Source organism: Varroa destructor, unplaced genomic scaffold, assembly GCF_002443255.2.
Source record: "Varroa destructor unplaced genomic scaffold, Vdes_3.0 BEIS01000003.1, whole genome shotgun sequence".
Lineage (NCBI taxonomy): Eukaryota > Metazoa > Arthropoda > Arachnida > Mesostigmata > Varroidae > Varroa > Varroa destructor.
The window spans coordinates 20997963-21018573 of NW_019211456.1; the positions used below are offsets into that span (position 1 = coordinate 20997963).

Genomic DNA, 20611 nt, shown 5'->3' on the forward strand with positions numbered 1-20611 from the left:
TGCCGATAAAACTCGTTTTCTTGTGCGTGTTACCAAAAACGAAAAATTCTTCAAGGAAAAATGCTTTCGGTTAGTTAGGTGATCTAGAATGAGCTTGACAAATACAAACAAAGCTTGACAAATTAATCGAATAAGCACGTATAGTGGTAGGCCTGCCGTTGTTGACAATATGACTTCATTACCTTCAGTTACGAATTGATGTCGAATTTCTGCACAAGCATTGACACTTTATAGGAAAAAACCCTACAAAAAAAAAAGTCGTCTTCACAGCAATGAAATTCATGGCGCTATCTATTCATGTTTTACCTCATCTTGTAGAAAAATTATCGCTCCTAGGTAACCTGTTCTGCTTAACGACCCCCGGGGGGTGTATTATAGTTTTAACTCTAACAGACTGCTTGATACCCTTGCGCACGTTGTTCTTAATAATAGAATATAATACCGTACTATTTAGTCCTCATTGAAATTATTTTTTCTACTTTTTTATAACTACCACAATAACGCTAGCTTGTTATCAAGATTACTTTTTGTATTCAGACTGTGCTTGTACCCAGATTTATTTTCACTTCGCGTTTACGCGTTGTTGCTTTCTTCTGATTAGTCAACTGATTTTCTCTCTATTTACTTAACACTACAGTTTGTGTAACGTCTTCTTAATGCATCTTTTTGAAATGGTAAATTAATTGAAAATTTTTACCGAATTTTCCATTTATTGCTTTATAGCTTTTCTTCATCCATTTATTGTCTATTAGAGTCAGATCATATTTATTATTTGTATTTCTGCAAATTAAAGAGAAAATGAAGGGTGAATCGCAGTGATAAAAATACTTTAATAAAATCATACTGCTACATATACATCTAGTGACTAAAGACTCTATTTTCTCCCATATAAAAAGTGTATTTTGGCCACTCAACTCACACAGTTACCATCAGTATTTATGCAACCATTTTCATATAAACACTCGAACTGTTTGAAAAATAAATGAACACAATTCATTCTTGTAGCTGGAATACTAGTATGGTTTTGTCATGACCGGATTTGTCTAACCATTTCCGTTAAAACGTATTATTATTACATTGACGCTATCTGTCTCTATAATCTCTAATGATTTAAAAGACTGCCCACTACGTGTATTGCATATTTATATATATGTATAGTACATGGCCAAAATCCCGATTCCCGATTAAGACTCTACCATCGATTAGTTGTACCCAATGATTGTCATTAAATAATTTTGCCGAAGTCCAAGCGTACTCTCGGTGTTGTGCTTTGGTGATATACGTGTTACAAATCACGCCTGCTTCCGATCTATTCAATCAGCTTACTTTTATGTCTCGTGAAAATCAAGCAAAATGCAGCAAGTGTCGTTTAATCCCATCTCTATTCAACTTTAACTTGATCGTTAGATTATCGCTATGGATCAACGATATTCGTCTGCGGTCATTATCCTCCCTGAACACTTGAACGACTTGATTCAAAGCTGCCTTTTAGAGGGTCTTCGTGCAGACCCAGTCCCCAAACGCCCCTCTACAATTTAACATGAGAAAAGGAGCTCTAGACGAATAGCAATGTGCTACTTAAATTTGTTCGCTAAATCAGCTCATTAGTCGCAAAGGAAATCTTCGTATTATCTGAGTATGTACAAATTGACCCCTGGGGATCACTTCGGCAGATTCGAGAATTGTTAAGGACGTTTAACCTGTCGCATATCTAAACAAATAAAGCAAAAATGCAATGGAGTGTTTCCATTGAAAAGAGCTGGAAGATATTTCAAAGGAAACGGCGTTGCCTTCACGGCTATAGAAGAGCTCATCGAGTGGTCTGTTTGATTTGGATTGGGCGACTTCTTTAGAGGCCTTAATGAAATAGGGCCTCTTTCGAAAATTGGCGTTAAAATTAGAGAATGGAAGGGCACCTTAATGACATGCCAACAGGAAGGCGAGAACGGTTGCTACTGCTATTATAGTTTATCGCATACTATTTTTCAAGGTTCTAAATCACAGTTAATCTTTGTCTAAGACATAGAGAGAATAAGTACGAAACGTTCAAGTCGAAAAAACACTGCAAACCTATTTAAGTCAGCTTCGTTAAAATAACTATGCCTTTAAACGGAATAACGTACAACAATTTTCATGGATACCGCTCAGCTTAATTTGTTTGCACGTATTCAAAAGCGCATTTCCGAATGCAGATATGTTATAATTCCTATTCTTCTTGGTAGCGGTTAGATGAATTGTTGTCCAGATAGGGTCAGTGCCCAAGTTTAGATGTTCTAGCCCATTTGCATGCACGCAGAAGCTAAGTGCTCAGCAGCTAACGGTGAAAAATATATTTTATGATACTGCTAAGATCTCAAAGCCATCACGCCCCTCGCAGCCAATCTTTACTCGGAATATTTTACGACCACATGTATCTCCCCATTCGAACCTAATATCGAAGTAGAAGCCTTCTCCAGCTTCCCTACGATGGCAGACATCATTATCAGCAGTGGCCTTCTTCGTTATCGTATATTATCGAGACTTATCACAGGGCTTAACATATTGTCACATCTATACGATTTTCTATACGAGCTATTCGTCCGTTTACACTTCCGTCGTTCCTGCGAAGTTACCACGCACCTATTCTTTACCATTTGGATTCTATAATATTCGCGTGATCTGTTTTGGAAATGCACTTCCGAAGCCATCCAAGTTCAGTGTCACAAAATAATAGTTAGAAAGTTAACCGTGCATCCAAATGTGAATACTCGCGTCAATATTTACTATTGTTTAGCTCATATTAGATACTTTGAGTTGAGCGCCCTGAACCCTGTCTGACTTCGTGTACAATTGTTGGCCCTAGGCACACTCACACGCATCTCACATGTGCCTTAAATAGATACATTACCATTAAGTTGTTAAATTTTTTTTCTAAAAACATCGGTATGAAGTTTATCACCGCTGATATTCTGTACCTGTTTCTACTAAAGGAAGGGGCGGGTGTCCTAATCGACTGTCGACGCAGGGGATGGCGCGCTGTGCAACAAAAAAAGAAAAATTATTTTTGCACTTTGTGGGATCGAGCGGTCTCTCATATTTTAACAGGACTACGCCACCCATTTCGCCATCGTTCAACTGCCACGAATAATAATAACAATGGTGGCATTGCATACGCTTGTTGTGCACGAATGATTTTAACAGAAGTGTTGGATTTTTTCTTGCTCGCACGCTGTTTCTGAATCTAACCTATATGTTCTCATAGCGTCCCAATGAAACACGTAGCAGTATAAACACGTACAAGTATAAATAAGGCAGCATCTACAGGTTCACAGGAAGCCCAAATTGTTCCACTTAGCGAAGAGGACATTTTGGGACAAAAATCTGCAGAAAACTCGTTGGTGTTCTCGTTTCGTAAGCAACGGCTCCTGCCCTATTATAGTATTTGTGCGCTCATTAAAAAGTGGAACCCATGGCTGGCATCCTCTGTACGAATGCTCAAGCCATATTCCCTTGGTCCTTACTAACCTTTTCTGAGCTTTTTATTTTAGGAGAGGAGTCAAAATGTCACGCTCCGCCCCGGGCGAAGTGATGTTGCTCCGATGAACGGCAAACACTGAGAGGCACACAGAGCCTTCGTAAACAAAGCTGGCTTTTGTGCACCGTGAGGTTGCAAGAACAGAAACGTACAAGCGTTGATCTTTAAAATAGGCATGACCTGATTCCTTCTGTTGGGAAATAAGAAGGCTGTGCGTGGAAATAGGTGCTCCATGCATTCTAGTAGTTTCTGTGGTTGAATAAAAAAAAAACACAAAATGATTACTATTATTGTTTATTAGCTGTTCTTAAGGGCCATAAAAATCCATAGAGTCTTGTAACTATCCATAAGAGTTTCGTATCGAGAATAGACTAACTGTTGCTAAAATGTTCTAGTTATCCACCGAGATGTACTACAGATTAAGAACATAAATAATAATCCACAAGAGATTCAATATTATAAAACTATGTAATATATCTAAATAAGTGTTGTATTTTATTCATGTTGGTTCTTTGCGCTGTATGCATTAACGATTAGCCTCTAGTATTAATTCCTCTAGTCCGCCGAGACAGAATATCTCAATGTGATTTCAACACTATCCGAAATCGAAAATTCGACCACCCCCATCGCCCTTCAGTTCTACCCTCAAAATTATTACGTCAAGCTCTAAATGCCTATTAGACGCACTCTCGTTCCGTATCGGCAAACTCCTAAACTTGAAAACCCAAAAATCAGGCGGAGCATCGAAAAGTCGACAACAATAAAATGATCCGGAGCGGAAACTCAGTCCCGACACGAGCAGCAGCTGAGGATGTTCTGAGCCTCCCCACTCACCCCGTGCCCCCGTTCACTTCATTTGACTGTATACCAACCAGTATCACCGTATCGACATTAGAGGTGGTTATTGGTTTGCCTAAAGAATCGTCGTGGGTCGCTATCAAAATGACAGATCACTATCCACAACAACAACTGAGACAAAGGTGGGGACGACGATAACAAGCGCACTATCTATTTGTACACTTCTGAAGCAATTGGATCAGTGTTGTATGTGTTAATATAGGCTCTGCACTCAGGAGGCGGTAACGAATCTTCCTCGGAACATCTGCTCGCCCATCCATTCTCGCCGGTAAACGTCAAGTTCCTAGTGAGAACAGAGGCGTATGGACACGCAAAGAGACAGGAAGGGGCAGGCAGGCATATAGAAAGAATTAATTTCAAACCAGAATGTCATTTCTGGCATATGATTGGATACTAGCGTCGATCAGCGTTTGTTGCTGTCATATTTCGGTTCGTGTCTAGAGGCAAATGTGTATGTTTTTATGTGTGCCGATATGTTAGATAGGAGCAGAAAAATGTTACTGATGCACTTAGTATTTACTTTTTATAACGATGTTCTCTCGAGCAAATGGTGGTGTTTTATAGAAGGATAAGAATTTCGAATAAGCACAAATGTTCAGTAAGAACTTAACTATGTATATGCGTCGACATGGTGTAATGTTTTTTAAAATGAACATTTTACTCGCGCACTGGATTCTACTATAGGGAGTGCAATGTAAAGTTAAAATTAAATATAAGGACCGTATAGCGAAAAAGCGTATCCTGTTTTTATGCTTACGAAGAGAAAACTAAATCTTTTCAATAAGACTTCATTGATTATGAGAAGCACACCGCAATAGTACTAGCTAACTACAATAGCACGTTAAGCATCGCATGGCAGAATTGAGCGCCTGGGGGAAGCCGACTTCTGGCAAGTGTTAACTATTTAGCATATGGTTGTACCATTAGGACGTGCCCTCCTTCGCTCGTTGTTACCCGCGATCCGTACCTATTTTTCTTGTACCGAACCGCGCACGACCGATCTATATACAATTGACGACCTGATGTACTGGCAAGTCTTCGAATATTTCTAACTCGTCGAAATTGTTATCTATTGCTTTTTGACAAATCACGCTCCGCCAATTTGCTCAGCTATGAAACAGACAGATCAACGAATTTTTAGCCGTCCTATTAGCATCAACCTTTCTTGGAGAACCACGCAAGGCTCATTCACAGAAAAAAGGTAACAGTGCAGGTATTGGACTTCGTATGTCAGCACTAACATTAGTAGTACTATTCATAGTGATACTGTGCAGACTAAACAATCAATTGATAACAGGATACATGTAGTATTTTGGTATTCCGTCTGCATACGTTCGATAAGCCGACTTTTGGCTCGTACCAATATTTTAAACCTTCGGTAGAATTCATTAGCGGCCCAAATTTGAGTCAAAAAACCCGGTTAAACCTGCTAATGGAAGTGGCACTTTTTGAAGTGGTTCGTAGAAATGGTGCTCTGTTAAGTGGCCAGTGAAACATACAACTGAGTTGAATAGTCAGATCAACGAATTCGTAAATTACGACCGTACGGTAGCGGCTTTGGTGAAGGACGCGCGCTGGCTAGTCCCGCTTAGTAGTCTTGGTTCCAGTTGGGTGACTGTACCGGAAGGGGCGTCTCCCGCTTGCCTGATAATGATATCGACGCTAGCGATAAACAGAGAACGAGAAACAGCAAAGACTGTGACGATCGACTTCAGAAACGTCGCACATGGACATAGACTATTTCGGCTGGATCGGGTATCGACCGCTAAATTGTATTGACGAAAAAGCCTTCGCTTTTCGAAATTCAAGCCAATGTTAATTCTAACGATTGCTTGTTGTTATTGTCAACGAAACCACTTTACCCCGAAGTACTAAATCTACTGAAAAGTAGTATCTACATTTTCGAAGTCACTACAGATTTCTGCCAGGAAATTTAGACCACCCATAATCAATCACCTGTTGGTGTCGTTCTCGTAGGATTATCAAACTTACGTTTAAAGAGATCAGCATCGACGAGGGCGTATAACGACTTACAGCGGGAAGCATAAAGCTCAAGCTGAATTTTTAGTACTCATAATGGCAAAACGATCCTTCCTACAGGATCGAACTATATATAGTGCAACTGGGCGATAATGTACATATCACTCTTCAAGAGGTGTGGTGACTTACGAAAAAACGTTTTTGTTTTTCTACGAGGTACCCACAATATGAGTCGTCCGTTTTTATACCACAAACCATGTCGCCATTTTCGGACAATGCGGCTGAATACAGTCTGGCGTGATCCCATAACGAAAACATCGAAGTCTCGGGGGCACCAGAGGTACTATGAGAGCGTTTTTACATATTTAACATCTGAAGCCGCCTCCGTGTACCCTATCAATGGCATGACCACGGCTCACAAGCGTTAGTCGTACGCATTGCGAAGAACTTTATGTTAAGTCGTCAGCAGGCATGGCAGAAGTAGATCGTTTGTATTACGCTCGGAACCGAGAGACCTTGAAGAAAATAGTTTCAGCTTCTCTTTAGAAAATGGTAGATATCCTTCTAGTGGTCGCACCGATTCAACATGAACTCTCAGCAAAAAAAAAGTCCATAAAAATGGCCTACGTAAAAACAATCGGTAGGTACACATTTATATCGAAAATGATTCCAATACAATTTCGGCATCATCTAGAGGAATGGAGTGATTGGCAGTGACTTCAGTTGCCAGTGTTAAAACGTGATATAGGCTTCCTTAAATTTCCGAAAGCTCCAATGATTTTCACCCAAAATCAGCTGGGGATTGTTTTCTGGACTGTCTGAATCGGAAATTTTTTTCTATTTGCAATGGCTGCTTTCTTATTTGTTAACTCCCGTACCAAGGCAGAACTCTTTCCGCGACTTCCGGGATTAGTAAGCAAGCAGTTGAAGAACTTTTACGCCCAGGAGTCTGTAGTTTCTCAAAACGTACATTTCCCCTTAAAAAGTGCTCTATGTTTGAAACACTGTCGTAAAAGCCAAAACATTTTAAGATAAACTAAAGGATGTCACGTAAAAGCTAGTGTAACACCGTCTGCAATATAGTGAGCGTGAACCCGGAATAATCATGTAAATGTTCATCGAGCACTTTTACATAAATAAGTATTCATTGCGACACGAATTGTATGCTCTCTAGGTGCCCCCACTGAAATACTATACAGTGCGTTTACCAAAAACATACAATGTATTTCAGTGATGGCCGTGTAGCCTCAAAATAAAGTCAGTAGACCAAGCGAGAAACTGCATAGTTATTTTTTATTTTGTTGCAATTTTTTTTATGCGAAAGCTGTTATCATTCCCTTTGTTGAGCCCCGATAGGTCGACAAACCCCTTTGCAAATGCCCCAAAAAAAGTAACCCACCCTTATAGCAAATACTTGAACGAAAGTTTACCGTTTCGGATTCACGTACATTTTAATAATTAAATAAACACCTCTCCGAGCAAGGACAGACAAGTCTGATATTGCGATGGACTTCTATTGTCATGACGGTCATGCTATCGTTTTTTTAGCATAGTAGTAGTAAAACATCGTCTGACTTAGCGTAGCCATTCAAAAGCCAGTGCCTTGAACGCTAGTTCTCACGAGGATGTAAAAAGAAACTCGCCGAAGAAACGGGGCGCTGGATCTTTATCGCCTCGTCTTCGCAGTTCCCTTTATCTGTAGCGTAATTTTAACCCTTAAATCCGATCGCTCTCGGAGGCGGTCCATCGTTCCCACTAAACCCCCATAAAACCATTACATACCTAATCCAAGAAGCTAGGAGAAGCGGGATAGGATTCTCCTAAATATCTACACCCGACAAATACATCTGTAGCTAAAGGACTAGCTGACTGCTTCTACTCTAGATCCGTACTATTGTCCTTAGAGGCTCTTTGCCGTAGTTGTTAGCCCGTTTCTTGCTTTGTGGATGCATCGAGTAGCGTTTTCTTTATGGACGCACGGATCAACACCGTTGATGCTGAGTTATGTATATTTGTTTTTGAAAGACGTTTTGCGCTCAGGACCAGAGATGCCGACCATAGTCGCTGGTGACGGTGAAATTAACTTTTAGATAAGATAACGATGCACCATTAATGTGGACTCTCTCCCTATAGCGTTTAGGTAGAATCGCACACGAAGTAAAGTTGATATTACTATCCATGTATTGGAAAGAAGTCTGTGTTACGTAAGAATGTCTTAGTACATACAGCTATAGGTGACTCTCTGAATATGTTATTCAAAATGGGTTCCTGAAGAGTATGTATATAGACTGTTTTTTTACTCTTATAAATATGTCAGACGTACATTGCGAAACTAACCATAGAGACAGCAGAATATATCGTAGATTATTTTGAAGAAGATCGCCGATGCATCATGTTAGCTAGCGTTACGGCACAAGTTTATCGAAACGGAAACTGGTCAGGAAAGCTTTGCGCTACAATCATCAACCCCTACTTACTACCTTTTGGTAACAATCATACTAGAAAACGCTAAATCTGTAGCTAGCTGTATATGGTAGAATGTGAGTAATCAGATCAATGACAAAAGCCAACTCTTCCATTGTAATGTCCTATAATCAGTTGGGCTTTGTCTTGACGTGGGATGGTGGCTCTGACTGTGGAGTATCTGGTTTTCGTAATGGCTGCTGTCATTTGAATAAGCTTCCATCCAAAGTCAGTGATTTTTACCTATCAGCAAACGTTACGATGCTTAGAGTGACGTTAATTAACGATAAACCTGGCGAGTTATTCGTGTCAATATGTTATTGCAACGGCAGGAGTGCTCTGCCTGCTCTAGCAATCTCGGGCTTAGCTTGAGAGCGGTAAATTCTCCTACGCCATAATCATCCTATATTTAATCATAATCTCTCAATTAAAACGAAATTTAAATTTTATAAAAAAAAAAAATGATAAATTTAAAAGAGGTGATTAAATACATTCGCACAATAACAATCTGTATAACTTTTCACGTCGGCTATTCGTACATAATTTTCACATTGTTCCCAATACGCATAGAACGGATTAATGTACGTAATTGTATGTACTTCACTCGGTCGAGCCTGCCTTTGTTTGCTTGTCAACTTATAGTCAGATTAAATCTAGTCAAGTCATGTCAAATGTAAAGATACAGTAGCGTAATATTTAAAAAATATTAGGTTTATCACACAAATCGGTATATTATAGCTAAACAGGCGTCGGATGTATTTCTTCCGTATTCATGTAGTATCTAATCAAGGGCTCGAAAGTCCTGAGAATTCAACGGAGATCCCTGATCTATGCCGATACTGTTTTCCCTTAGAGTGCATAGCGCTTTTGTATGACCCTGAGAGGAGTGGCGGCTGTTTAGAACAAAACTGAAGAGAACGTACCCCAGTCACAGCAATCTCATGCCAGCAGCAATTTCATAGCCTCGACTTTTCTAACCAGCAATGTAGGCGAACACCGCAGTGCGACACAAGTGAAGCAATCAGCTTTATGATGTGGCCTATCCACTCACGTAGATTCTTGTGGGAAGAAACAAGCCGAATATTTAGAAAGGTCCAAGTCTTCTCTCTCTTCGTAGGATTGCGAATTACCGCATCTTCTTCATCCTCCTCATACGAAACTCATTATGGGGGTTTTGCACTCTCTCTCTCTCTCTCTCTCCCTTCCGCGACGAAGGGATGTGTTCTTCCCTTTGCTATCTATTTGAATAACAACAACAACCGCAACTGTTGTTGACTCGTTCCCTTAATACACATCATGCACACAAATACCTAATACAAGCAACACCAACACTCCCATCCCGTTGGCCTAGAGTTAACAACTGTGCACTTTTGCAGCGGGCATACCACATACTTTTCATGCGTGTGCTGGTACACGATCTATTCTAGTCAAAATAGAAGGAAGGCCAAATCATCTAGAAAAGATGCTTAGCTCATCGACGATTCCGCTTAGCGCGGCTCTTGCGTACATTTTGATTTACCCATAGTAATGGCAAGAGGGGGAGGTCAGCGGGGTGCTGTTTTCAGCTGCCCCGCAATGTCAGAGGAAAACCTAACGAGAGAAAAGCAGAGAGAGAATGAGAAGGCAAGAAAACGAGATCTCAGAGGAGTCACTACAGGCAATCTGCTAGATTCGGGCGCGCCCATATGTGCGCACACATGCAGATAGGACGGTAGTGGAATATAAATGCGTGGGATGCAACAGTGGTAGCGGTTATGTTTGCAAGAAGGGGCGGAGGAGAGAGGAAGAAAGAAACGGCGGTAAACCCTACAGAGATGCCAGCGCAGGAGAAGCACGTGAGAAAATGTTAAATAGTTCGGGGCGACAGGAAGGGGCTTGAATATTAGTGGTAGAGTGACACTAGGCAGATAGATGGGGCGGGGGGTCAAGTATGAAAGGCGCGATACAAACAATGTAGAGGAAAAAAGATCAGGAGGACATATAGAATGATTACAAAGTGTGGCCTACACTTCAGGCAACAGCATAGCTTAGATTCCAAGCTAGTATCATCGTATACTGGAAGTGTTTAATCGCGAGAGCATCAGTTATAGTGGGGTATCGGTAGAGGGGAAGTGACGGGAGGCGATACGGCAAACGGAGACTAAAATAGTCTTTAATGGGATTGTGATAAACTGAAGTTACAATGGACATTTTTCCTTTATATGCTTTGGTGAAATCTATCGAATAAGTTAGCTAATAGAGCCGAAATATCGATATTTGATTGGCTTATCGTGTTTCTTGTAAGTTGACAACGTTTGGAGATAATACAATTCTAGAAAACAGGCAACTGCAACGACATGAAAATAGAAAATCGGTTAGAAAAGAAGATAAATTCAAATAGAAACGTAACGATTTGAGGAAAAATGTACTTTGATAAAGAAAAAAAATTATTTCGTAATCGCAACGAGCACAAAGTCGGCGCGACGAGAAGAAATACTGTCTCATGCTATTTGACCATATGATATAAGCATGACATGAAGGATAGCGTCGCATTTTCTTTTTAACAGGCCTAAACTTGCATTTTGGTTAGTACAAACAAAAGTATACCGTAATCAATTAGAGTTTACTAAGTGTGCAATAGATAGAAGACTGCGATATGATGAAAGTGATGCCCGTTTGTTCAGACAACACGAAAATATCTTTCCAAAGAGCAATTCCTAATGCTTTTATGTTCTTTAGCATTAACCACTAACTACTCCTTGGATTCCCCCTCACCGCTTTCAGGCGCGGCGACGACCGCGGGTCGAACTAAACTCCCAGGCTCAGTTAGATATGATATCTCCGAATTCGTCACTGAAGAGGCTAATCATCTATCGAGCGAATGTGTCTTTGCATCTTCTTCTGAGCTTTTCTGGGTTTCGTTTTCGCCCCCTGATGCCCGCTGTCTTGCCAATAGGGACTTGATTCCCATATAAGCATCAACAGCCAGCAAACGCCCAGTCATATGAACAGTACTCAACGGGGTTTTCCCTTGGGACTCCACCCACACGCTTCGAAGTTCCCACCCACGGGAAGGCATGTTGTGTCCGAGATAGACAGGAGATAAGACGATCCTAATCATCGACAAGATTGAGAGAAAACGAAACATTAGCCACTACGAAACTGAACAGATTCACACTATTTTATACATATTGGTAAGCACCGTGTTGACTCAAGGGGCCGAATTAGAAAATTCAAAAATCATACACACGTGGTCCCTCAGATATGTGTCTATGATCGATATTTTTTTAACTCATTTATAGATTAAGTCCCTAACTCAGATCACCGCACGAGTTGGTATTCTTGGGATTGTTTTGGCCAAACCGAAATGTTATACAGGATGGACGACGAGAGTGAAACATAATGTTTGCCGTACGTAAATTTATCTGGGTAAGTACCTCTCGGGAAAACGTAGTTCTTACCGCTGCTTCCTATTGCTGCTTCTTAATGCCACTATATATCATAGGAGAAGAGATCGCTTTAAAATAATACTTAGATAAAACACGAGCTGAATGCGTACAAAGTCTCAATAAACACGCACAGTCACACAATGGTAGCATCATCTTCACGGTTGCCATACTTTCAGGTTGGTTTGGAATGGCGATTACAAATGCATCTTAAATGAGTCATCTCTTCTTTCTAAGTTTGTTTTAATAGGAGACTTCTTGAAGATTTCGCAGCGAACTCCTGAAGATGTTGAGATAAGGCTGATGCAGCGTTCCCGCTGGGCCATCAAACAGCTTTGCGCTCTTCAAGACATGATCCAGATCTCGGGCCTTCCGTTGTAAGGTAACCCAATCAGGGCACTTTGCCTCTTTCTCCCCTCAAGGCTCGCTTATCTGCTAATATACCTGATTTCCTTCTGGTACCGGTGCTGTTTCCGCTGTCCCTATCTTTGCTTTGTAGACTACTTTCGTGTGCTATTTCGCTGCTAGCGATGACCTCGCTGATCAGGCGATCTCTTAGGTCGAGAAAAGCGGCCATTTGTTGGCGTGTGAGAACAGCATTCGATCTAGATGGAAGGGTAAAACCAACGACTCTCCACGCAAGCGTAAATTGAATAAATAAATAGAGCCGTGCTCTTCTCAGCAAAGCAAGTTTCAGTAGAAACTATGATTAATTTTCGTCCATGAGCTTTGGTAAAAGCGCTAGTCACACTAAGTTCTATATGTACAAGTAAGTTCTTGTTGATAGCAAGTTTAATACTACTTGATTTGGATGGTTCGCGATGAACGCTGCTAGTTCTGGTATTATAGCTTCCTATACTACGTACGGGATAGAATACTAAAGATACCTAAGTGCTATCCAGGAACTGTGATTCTAGTTAACACATGTACAATACAAACACTTCAGGATAGATCTCAAAAAAAAAAAAAGAACCAAACCTTTGTTTGTTATTTTAAACGAGACTAGAGTCATTTGAAAAGTTACATCATCATCACCACGTATTTAAACTATCGGGTTTATCTAAACCTGGATTCGTAGTTACCTAAGTTACCAAATGTCTATAAATTTATTAAGCAAACACGTTTGAGAGAACGCTAGGTCAAAGTGAATTATTACCAGTCACTATAGTAGAATAATTACGATGTACATAGCTTTTCCGTGTTGAAACATGTTGTATAAATGTCAACACGTTTGCTTTACGTATACTGAACTGTCTAGGAACCTTATTTTCTGAGTTTGTTACACAAATACTAAAACTGCGAGAACATTGATATTCCAGTTCTAGACATACTGTGCTGAGATTCAGCGAAGAAAAGATTAGAATATTCAGGCTGCTGTTGCTACAAGGCTTTTGTTGTTATCTCTGACCCAAGTCTCATTTTATTCCCGTTGGGCACATCTCATACCTTCATAGGTATGCGAGCTAACTAGGTTCGAGTATATATAGTTCTCAGTAAAATGTATGGATCTAAGATCGTACCGAAACGAAATACAGCCGAGTAATTAATTAGCCGTATTATGCCCAACATGGGCAATCAAACAATACAAACACTACGTATAGCTTCTCCAGACCAGCTGGCAAAAAAATACAAATCTCACAAACGAACCCGTATCGTACCTAATGTACTTCGAACGCGATCATACTATGGTTAGACCAGCCTGAGACTAATTGCTTTTTTGTTAATTACCCAGCCAAGGCTTTGCCTATCCGTTAACGTCCATTAAGCATTGCTTTGGATAGATGGTCAACAGGACTAAGCGAAGTGTGTTTGGCAAATAACCTACAAGTTGCAGGCAAACACGCAGAAAGATATCGTTGTTCCTATCTGCTGTAGCCCCGTTCACCGACTACCTACTATATAGAGTAAGGACTCGTCCGGTTTTATCTGTACGAAATTATGTAAAACTTTATTATTTACATGTATATTACAATTGCTGTATATAAAGTACTCCTTTTTGATAACATATATATATATATATGTGCAGCGTGTTAAATTCATACAATCCAAATAAAATGTGCCATTTTTGCTATTTATTCACCGAAAATGAAAGACTGGGTATGGAGAAATAAATACAAATAGATATATAAATACTAAAATGGAAATCTCGCATCTACGATTAGCCTTATAGATAGATTTTCATTTTTGAAATAGATGCGACAATCACGAACACAATACCCCCGATGACAAAAAGAAACTAAAGCTTTTGTAAATGTGTGGCACCTGATTCGTCTGCCATGCCAGAACGTCTCGTTAAACGTCCTATATATACTCTAATTATAGTCGCCCAGAATAATTCAACCTCAAAAATCAGCTTGTAAACACAAGAAGCAACTCGTATAAATCTTTCGCATTTCGCAATGTATTTCGAACTAAGGCTCATACGTTAAGGTAGTGCTTTGTAATGGGACGGCCTTACGCCCTTACGGCCTTTCAGTTTACCGCTAGTAGTAAGTGCAGTGTAGGAGAGGGTGAATCGAATGAATTACTGCGACTGGCCCTCCTCTATCGCAGATGACACAAAAAACAGTTGAAACGTAAAATCAGCTACACATTTGACACAAAGTTCACAACAGAAATGCACACAACGCCAGAAATGCTGTCAGAAAGGCACAGAACAAATGCTTCCATTGCGATCGATGACTAGCAAAATGGTCCTGTTAAAGGACAAACCAGTTTAAATCGTGTACTCCATGTCCAGTAGCTATCGCCTTGCGTTTTCGAGGAACTTCAGATGTGAACCATTCAAGTAGCACACACTGAGCGGTTGATCACCCTAATTGATATACGAATATACCTTGTTACAATGTACATGTTTACACATCCTGTGTACATGACGTAACTGTTTCTCGCCAGCCTATCACCAGCACATTTCCCATACGTCCCAAAGTTGAGATAACAAGCCTGAAACCGTCAAAGTTGCCCTTGCAATCTCTCTCCAGAGGACGCTGTGAGAGTACACATACGTCGCGGATTGAACTATGATATGATTGTGAGAAGTTTGCGAAGTCTTAAGGTTCCGATGGGTCAGGCTTTTACGAGAAACAGAGAAAGAGTCTGCCACAGCACGAAGCTGTCTTCCAATCGCGTGTAATGCCTCCCGTTGTCGAATCAGTCGCTCATGTGCTAGATCGCTTGATGGGACAACGTCTGGGAGAAGTGATGACATCTTATGCGTATCTGGAACGTGTATAAGACCATACTTAATCACTGTGTGCCTTAATTCAATTAATATTACTCCCTACATTCGATATCTAAGGCTCGCTTGGCACATACATCAGTGTTCACATTAGAGAACAATAGCATAAAGTCCAAGGACTATAGGAATGCTCAAACGATACGTAAAAATCATAAGCTAGTACAGGCATAAACAAACTATATAAATAGGAAAAAAACTGTCTCATCTGTAACTCATAGGCAGATAGCCAATGCATGACGGCACTCGAACCAACCTTGAATATAAGAGATCGACCCTTAGGCCAGATGCTAAGAAATATTGTACTTTGATACAAACAAAAATTTTACTCGCTAGTCAGGCAAATCAAAAACACTGATGATACGGGAGCTTTGAAACACTGATAAAGCATCATTACTTAAAGAACAATTAAAAATCGCCTGACAAAACATTTTTTAAGCTTAAGTAAAAAAATAACTACTCGAACAAAATTACTTTCTTAGTGTATCATCTATGATGAAAAATCTGGTTCTTGTTAGGCGAAACTTCCAAAGTTTCTTCGAAAGTTCTACGTCACAAATGTACAAAATATCGTGGCAGGGAAGAGAATTCATAACCTGCCGTAGTATGTCGAAGTGATAAAAACAAAACAACAAGAGATTGATGAGCCATCTAAGTGACACTTATCTAAAAATTTAACTTAGAGAAAAAAAACTTACTATCTTCAGCCAAGTCCATTCTGACCTCCAGACATGAAACAATTGTTCGAGGAGGCCCAGTTGCAGCCCTTTCGGCTATTGTTGAACGACTCCTCAGTAGAATCCTGGTGTCCTCTATGCACAGCACTGCTTTACCATCGCACCTATCGTTAGTATCCATGTGCTGATGAGAAGGGTACACCCCGTGTTTCTACTGGACCATGCCAACAACTATCTCCTGAAGAGTAACTTCAACATTTTATCGTCGGGTGGGGTGGTCGTGAGAGAGGGCAACGATCAACCTGAGAGAGGGCTGTAGGAGGAGCTGTTGAGCTGGAAATCTCAACTTGGCTCGAGGTTAGGTTTGAGGGTATCCAAATGGGGATCTCAAAAGGCCGGAACGGAAATGCCTTCACGGCCATATTATTGATGCGATGCGATTTTTAAACATTGTACGACTATCTGGGGTGTGTGTGTGTGTGGGGCTAGGTGTCTGAGATGTCACCACTGGATGAGGAGTTTTCATTGCCATTATCATGGTGGTTCTCATTACTTTGTTACTCTGACCGTCGCCATTGAGCAGTAACCTCAGCGTAAATTTCTTAAGTTATTATAATAGCATGCATTCACATAATGTTTAAATTAACAATGACTAATTAAACCGTCATTAATTTTAAATGTAATAATAATAATATGAGGATATTAATAAAGATCATCGTATTTTAGCTTAAGCATACTGTACACTACCACTTCTAATATATTACTAGTATTTATATATGCTAGATTCTATCTACTCATAGTAATTACTGATTTAATTTTCAGTTACGTGTTTTTGCAGACATAATACTTGTTTTGCTTGAAGTTCATCTTGAACAGCAGAAGTTAATAATCTCTCTATTATATATAAACTCCGAGAAAACTTATGTTACGTACGAGATGGTTTTACCACTGTATTCATTTTAAACAATGTACAATCAGTCGTCTGCTGTACTACCAAATTGTGAATCACTTTGTTCCTTAGTGGTGCGCGAAGACGACGGTTTCGAAGGACAAGCAGTTTCGCTTGTTCCGTTTCCATATTCTATGCAGTAGCGCCACTGGGGTCTAGCTAGCTGCGGAGCAAACACCTCAACTCCGTGCAACAATAGCGTTCACTTATTTGATAGCGATATGTCGGCGTCACGTATCCCTGTCGAGGTGATGTATGCGTCCTTCATTTGCCTTCACCAGCCGCAAACAGCTACAATTCCAGCAGCACTCAAATCTGTCCTCTACCGATTCTTATTCATACAATTTACGAATCCAAACAAAATGGATGATACAGCGCTAGACAAACAGTCATTTACTTTTCTAAAATGCAAGTAGCTTCAGAAAGGCCGAAATGCTGCTACAAGAAAATACGAGACGGGAACGGGGCAAGTGGCTTCTTTATACTTTTGGTTGCACTCCGTCTTTGCATGATCCTGGATAGTTCTTCGTGTGCATTTCCTCAAAAATTTCCATCATGCCAACTGTCTGTGGAACATTCAGCGCACCCCCACCACTACCCCCGAACTTTTCTAACCTGATTGCTTGGTGCATAAGCGATCCACAGACAAATGCATCGCGTAGCAATGCTTTGGGCTTCGCAGACGTTCGGGCCACATTCGCGTCGCTATGCTTGTGATGATCTCCACTCACCCTAGTAGAGCCACGTCGCGTCGATGAACGTCCACACTAGTTACCGATCATACAACTAAATTAGTGCACCGGAAAATTTTATGCCCATTAAATAGATCGTGTCACCAGCTCGACTATATAGGCCCAACTAGGCCGCAGTGACATCTGTCTGCTACAAGGAATGCCATTCGTGGCCTCAGCGTGTGGCCAAACTGACGCTGAATCTGGTTAAGTTGGCTCCTGCAAGTTCCGGATGGAGCACAATCCAGTCGGGGCGATTAACCGGTACAAAGCCTGACATCGGCCTAAAACATTTATATATTCACTCACTTTTTCCCCCAAGTTTTTAGTGCTCATCGAAGATGCCCTTTCGGTGGTAGCTCGCACGAACTGCACGGGGTAGAAGCCATGAATGTCGAGCGTTCATTAACGGCAATGATGTTCAGTTAGTTAGCTGAATAGCTATGGACTAAGTTTTTACTAAGATTCGTTATTTAAGGCTGCAGATTGATTAAGTCGAATGGTCGTAGAAAAGCGTCGTGTCGTTGGCAGTACAGCCGGGCAGCGTTGTATAGTTGCGCAAAATTGCCAAATGCAATAGATTTACGGACAGACGTGATCTGTAGCCTAAAGTGGTCTCGGGGCAATTTAATGCGGATGATTGCGTTCACTAGAACTGAGCTCATTGATATGTCGAGGCACTACTCGACCCGGGTCGTCTTTGGGGTTGCCGAAAATTTAGAATACGTGTAGCTTTAGGTATAGAGACAAGCCAAGTCGTTTTAGCTGAGGCAAGCGCGTAATTTCATTATTTCAATATAGTCCACAAATCTGTTACAATCGTTATGAACGTAGAAGTGAGAAGCTCAGTCGATTTTGCTTTGTGCTGCGGAGAAGAATGGCAGAGAGCGGAAACGCGTAATAACACAGTAACAATATCTTTACCACTTTACCAACCCTTCTTCTTAGGATACCAAGTCCCAAATGAATACCCAGACAAGCAATGTGACGAAACGTCAGCGTTGTATTCAGTCGGAATGATTTCGAATGACCGGGCAAACGTTACATTACGTGACTGAATTTACGTACTCTTGCGTTGTACTGATCTTATACGAGAAGTCACTCAAAGAGCTCCTAGTTACACGCACCTCGTCTTGTCTGTCGGCAACCTGGAAAGAGCACTGAACCGTTTTCAACCGAGAGTGACACCTACAGCCAAGTTACAACTTACAACTTGTTCGCTAGAAACTAGCGACTGCACATTCCGGACAAAGTTAAACCCGCCTTACTTAGCTTTGCAACAAACCTACTCGGGTACCCTCTAGGTAAGATACATCTCGGAAACACATCGCGCTTACTAGGACGGCCACAAACCGGCAGCTTTCGACATCACACCAAGCCAAAGTAACAGATAGAGTTTTCAACACAAACGCGATGCATCGTCAGGCACGCAGAGATGTATTCAAACAAACGATTACATAGTAAAATCATTACCGTTTTCACCACTTATATTGTACAATTCCGAGAGCAGAGGATTAAAACGATATTCGGCTTTATATGTATCGCGAAGCACAGATTTACCGGATGTCATAGAAGTAGCTACGAGAGGATGATATTATTTCTAAAGCTCTGAGGATATTCAGTTTGTAATGTGCTTGTAGTGACATCTGTTCCATAACGAATCGTGAGTCCTGGTCGTTTTTTTTTTTCGTTTTTTTTTTTACCCAACTTGGCAGAATTAAGATCAATTGGTTCCACTCGTTACTGCTAGCGCAGTTTTAAAAGTAAATGTAATAATATAAGTACCGATCAATAGAATCTTAAGATAAACGGATCTATGGACATTTGCTTTTCTGCTGAAAGGACCGAAAATTTCCAGGGTCAAGGAAAATTTTCATTAATTTATAAAAACTAGTTTTTTGGTGAATACTCACCATATTTCCTGTGTTGTTTCGAAGCGACAATGCAGCCCAAGGAAAAGTTTTCAACAACATCGATTACACAGAACATAACATTACTTTATGTGAGATAATTTGCGCGTCAGGTACTGTCGACATATCTAAAGAAAATCGCCAGCGGGGTCGAAATAGATTTTGGTTTGAGCATTCCTCTGTCAGCATACATCTACAAAACGCTAGACGCCAACGCGAAGTTGAGTATAAGCTGCTTGGTCGCTATAAACGATTCAATCGAACATGGTCATGACGCTAATTCATGTATGAATAGGATCACTAGGACATAGAAAAGGTTCATAGCCGGACAGCGTCCTTTTGGACCAACGCAAGTTCCTCCGCACTGAGCCCTTACGTGTGTTTACAAGCTGATGTTTCAGCTGAGTGTTCATAGGGTCCACTGGAGCTTTATTATCACAATAGTGTTGCCACGAAGCGGATATACGTTTAGATAATTTTAAATAAAGGAATACATATTTCCTTCGGGCCACTGCTATATAATTTCACTTCTCTTTCAGTATTACGAAAGGAACAATTTCAATCGGGCCAACTAATTAGTTATTCAGCAGGAAGTTGTCCGGCAACTTTTACTGTTTCTTGAATGTCACTAACAGAATGGTTCTCCTTGAGGGGTTTCCATCTCATAGTGCTCTCACCTATTATATTTTCGTATTTGGCAGAAGACAAACCGTGCAGTTAGCATGTCGATCGTTACTGCTGGCATCACTCGTTTTGGAAACAGGAAGGCGCTCCGCTTCGCCAGACACACCTCCTTTAGTCAGCAGCATTGAGTGAACGTGTTCAAAGGTCAAGATAATATCTAGAGACGTATATTTTACCAAACGTCT

At 40.7% G+C, this 20611-nt stretch overlaps 2 long non-coding RNA genes across 2 annotated transcripts in view; one reads left to right on the forward strand and one right to left on the reverse strand.

Moving 5' to 3' along the window:
* Positions 1–12290, forward strand: part of LOC147756663 (uncharacterized) — a 25963-nt gene extending 13673 nt beyond the window's left edge. The window contains exon 2 of the long non-coding RNA XR_015323723.1: positions 11579–12290. This is a non-coding gene — a long non-coding RNA (uncharacterized LOC147756663). The remainder of the gene's footprint in view (positions 1–11578) is intronic.
* A 1870-nt stretch (positions 12291–14160) lies between these two features.
* LOC147756664 (uncharacterized) lies at positions 14161–19972 on the reverse strand. Its single transcript, XR_015323724.1, has 2 exons — positions 16174–19972; positions 14161–15459 (listed from the first exon to the last, which is right to left on the reverse strand). It is a non-coding gene; the product is annotated as an uncharacterized LOC147756664 (long non-coding RNA).
* Between the last annotated feature and the right edge of the window lie 639 nt (positions 19973–20611).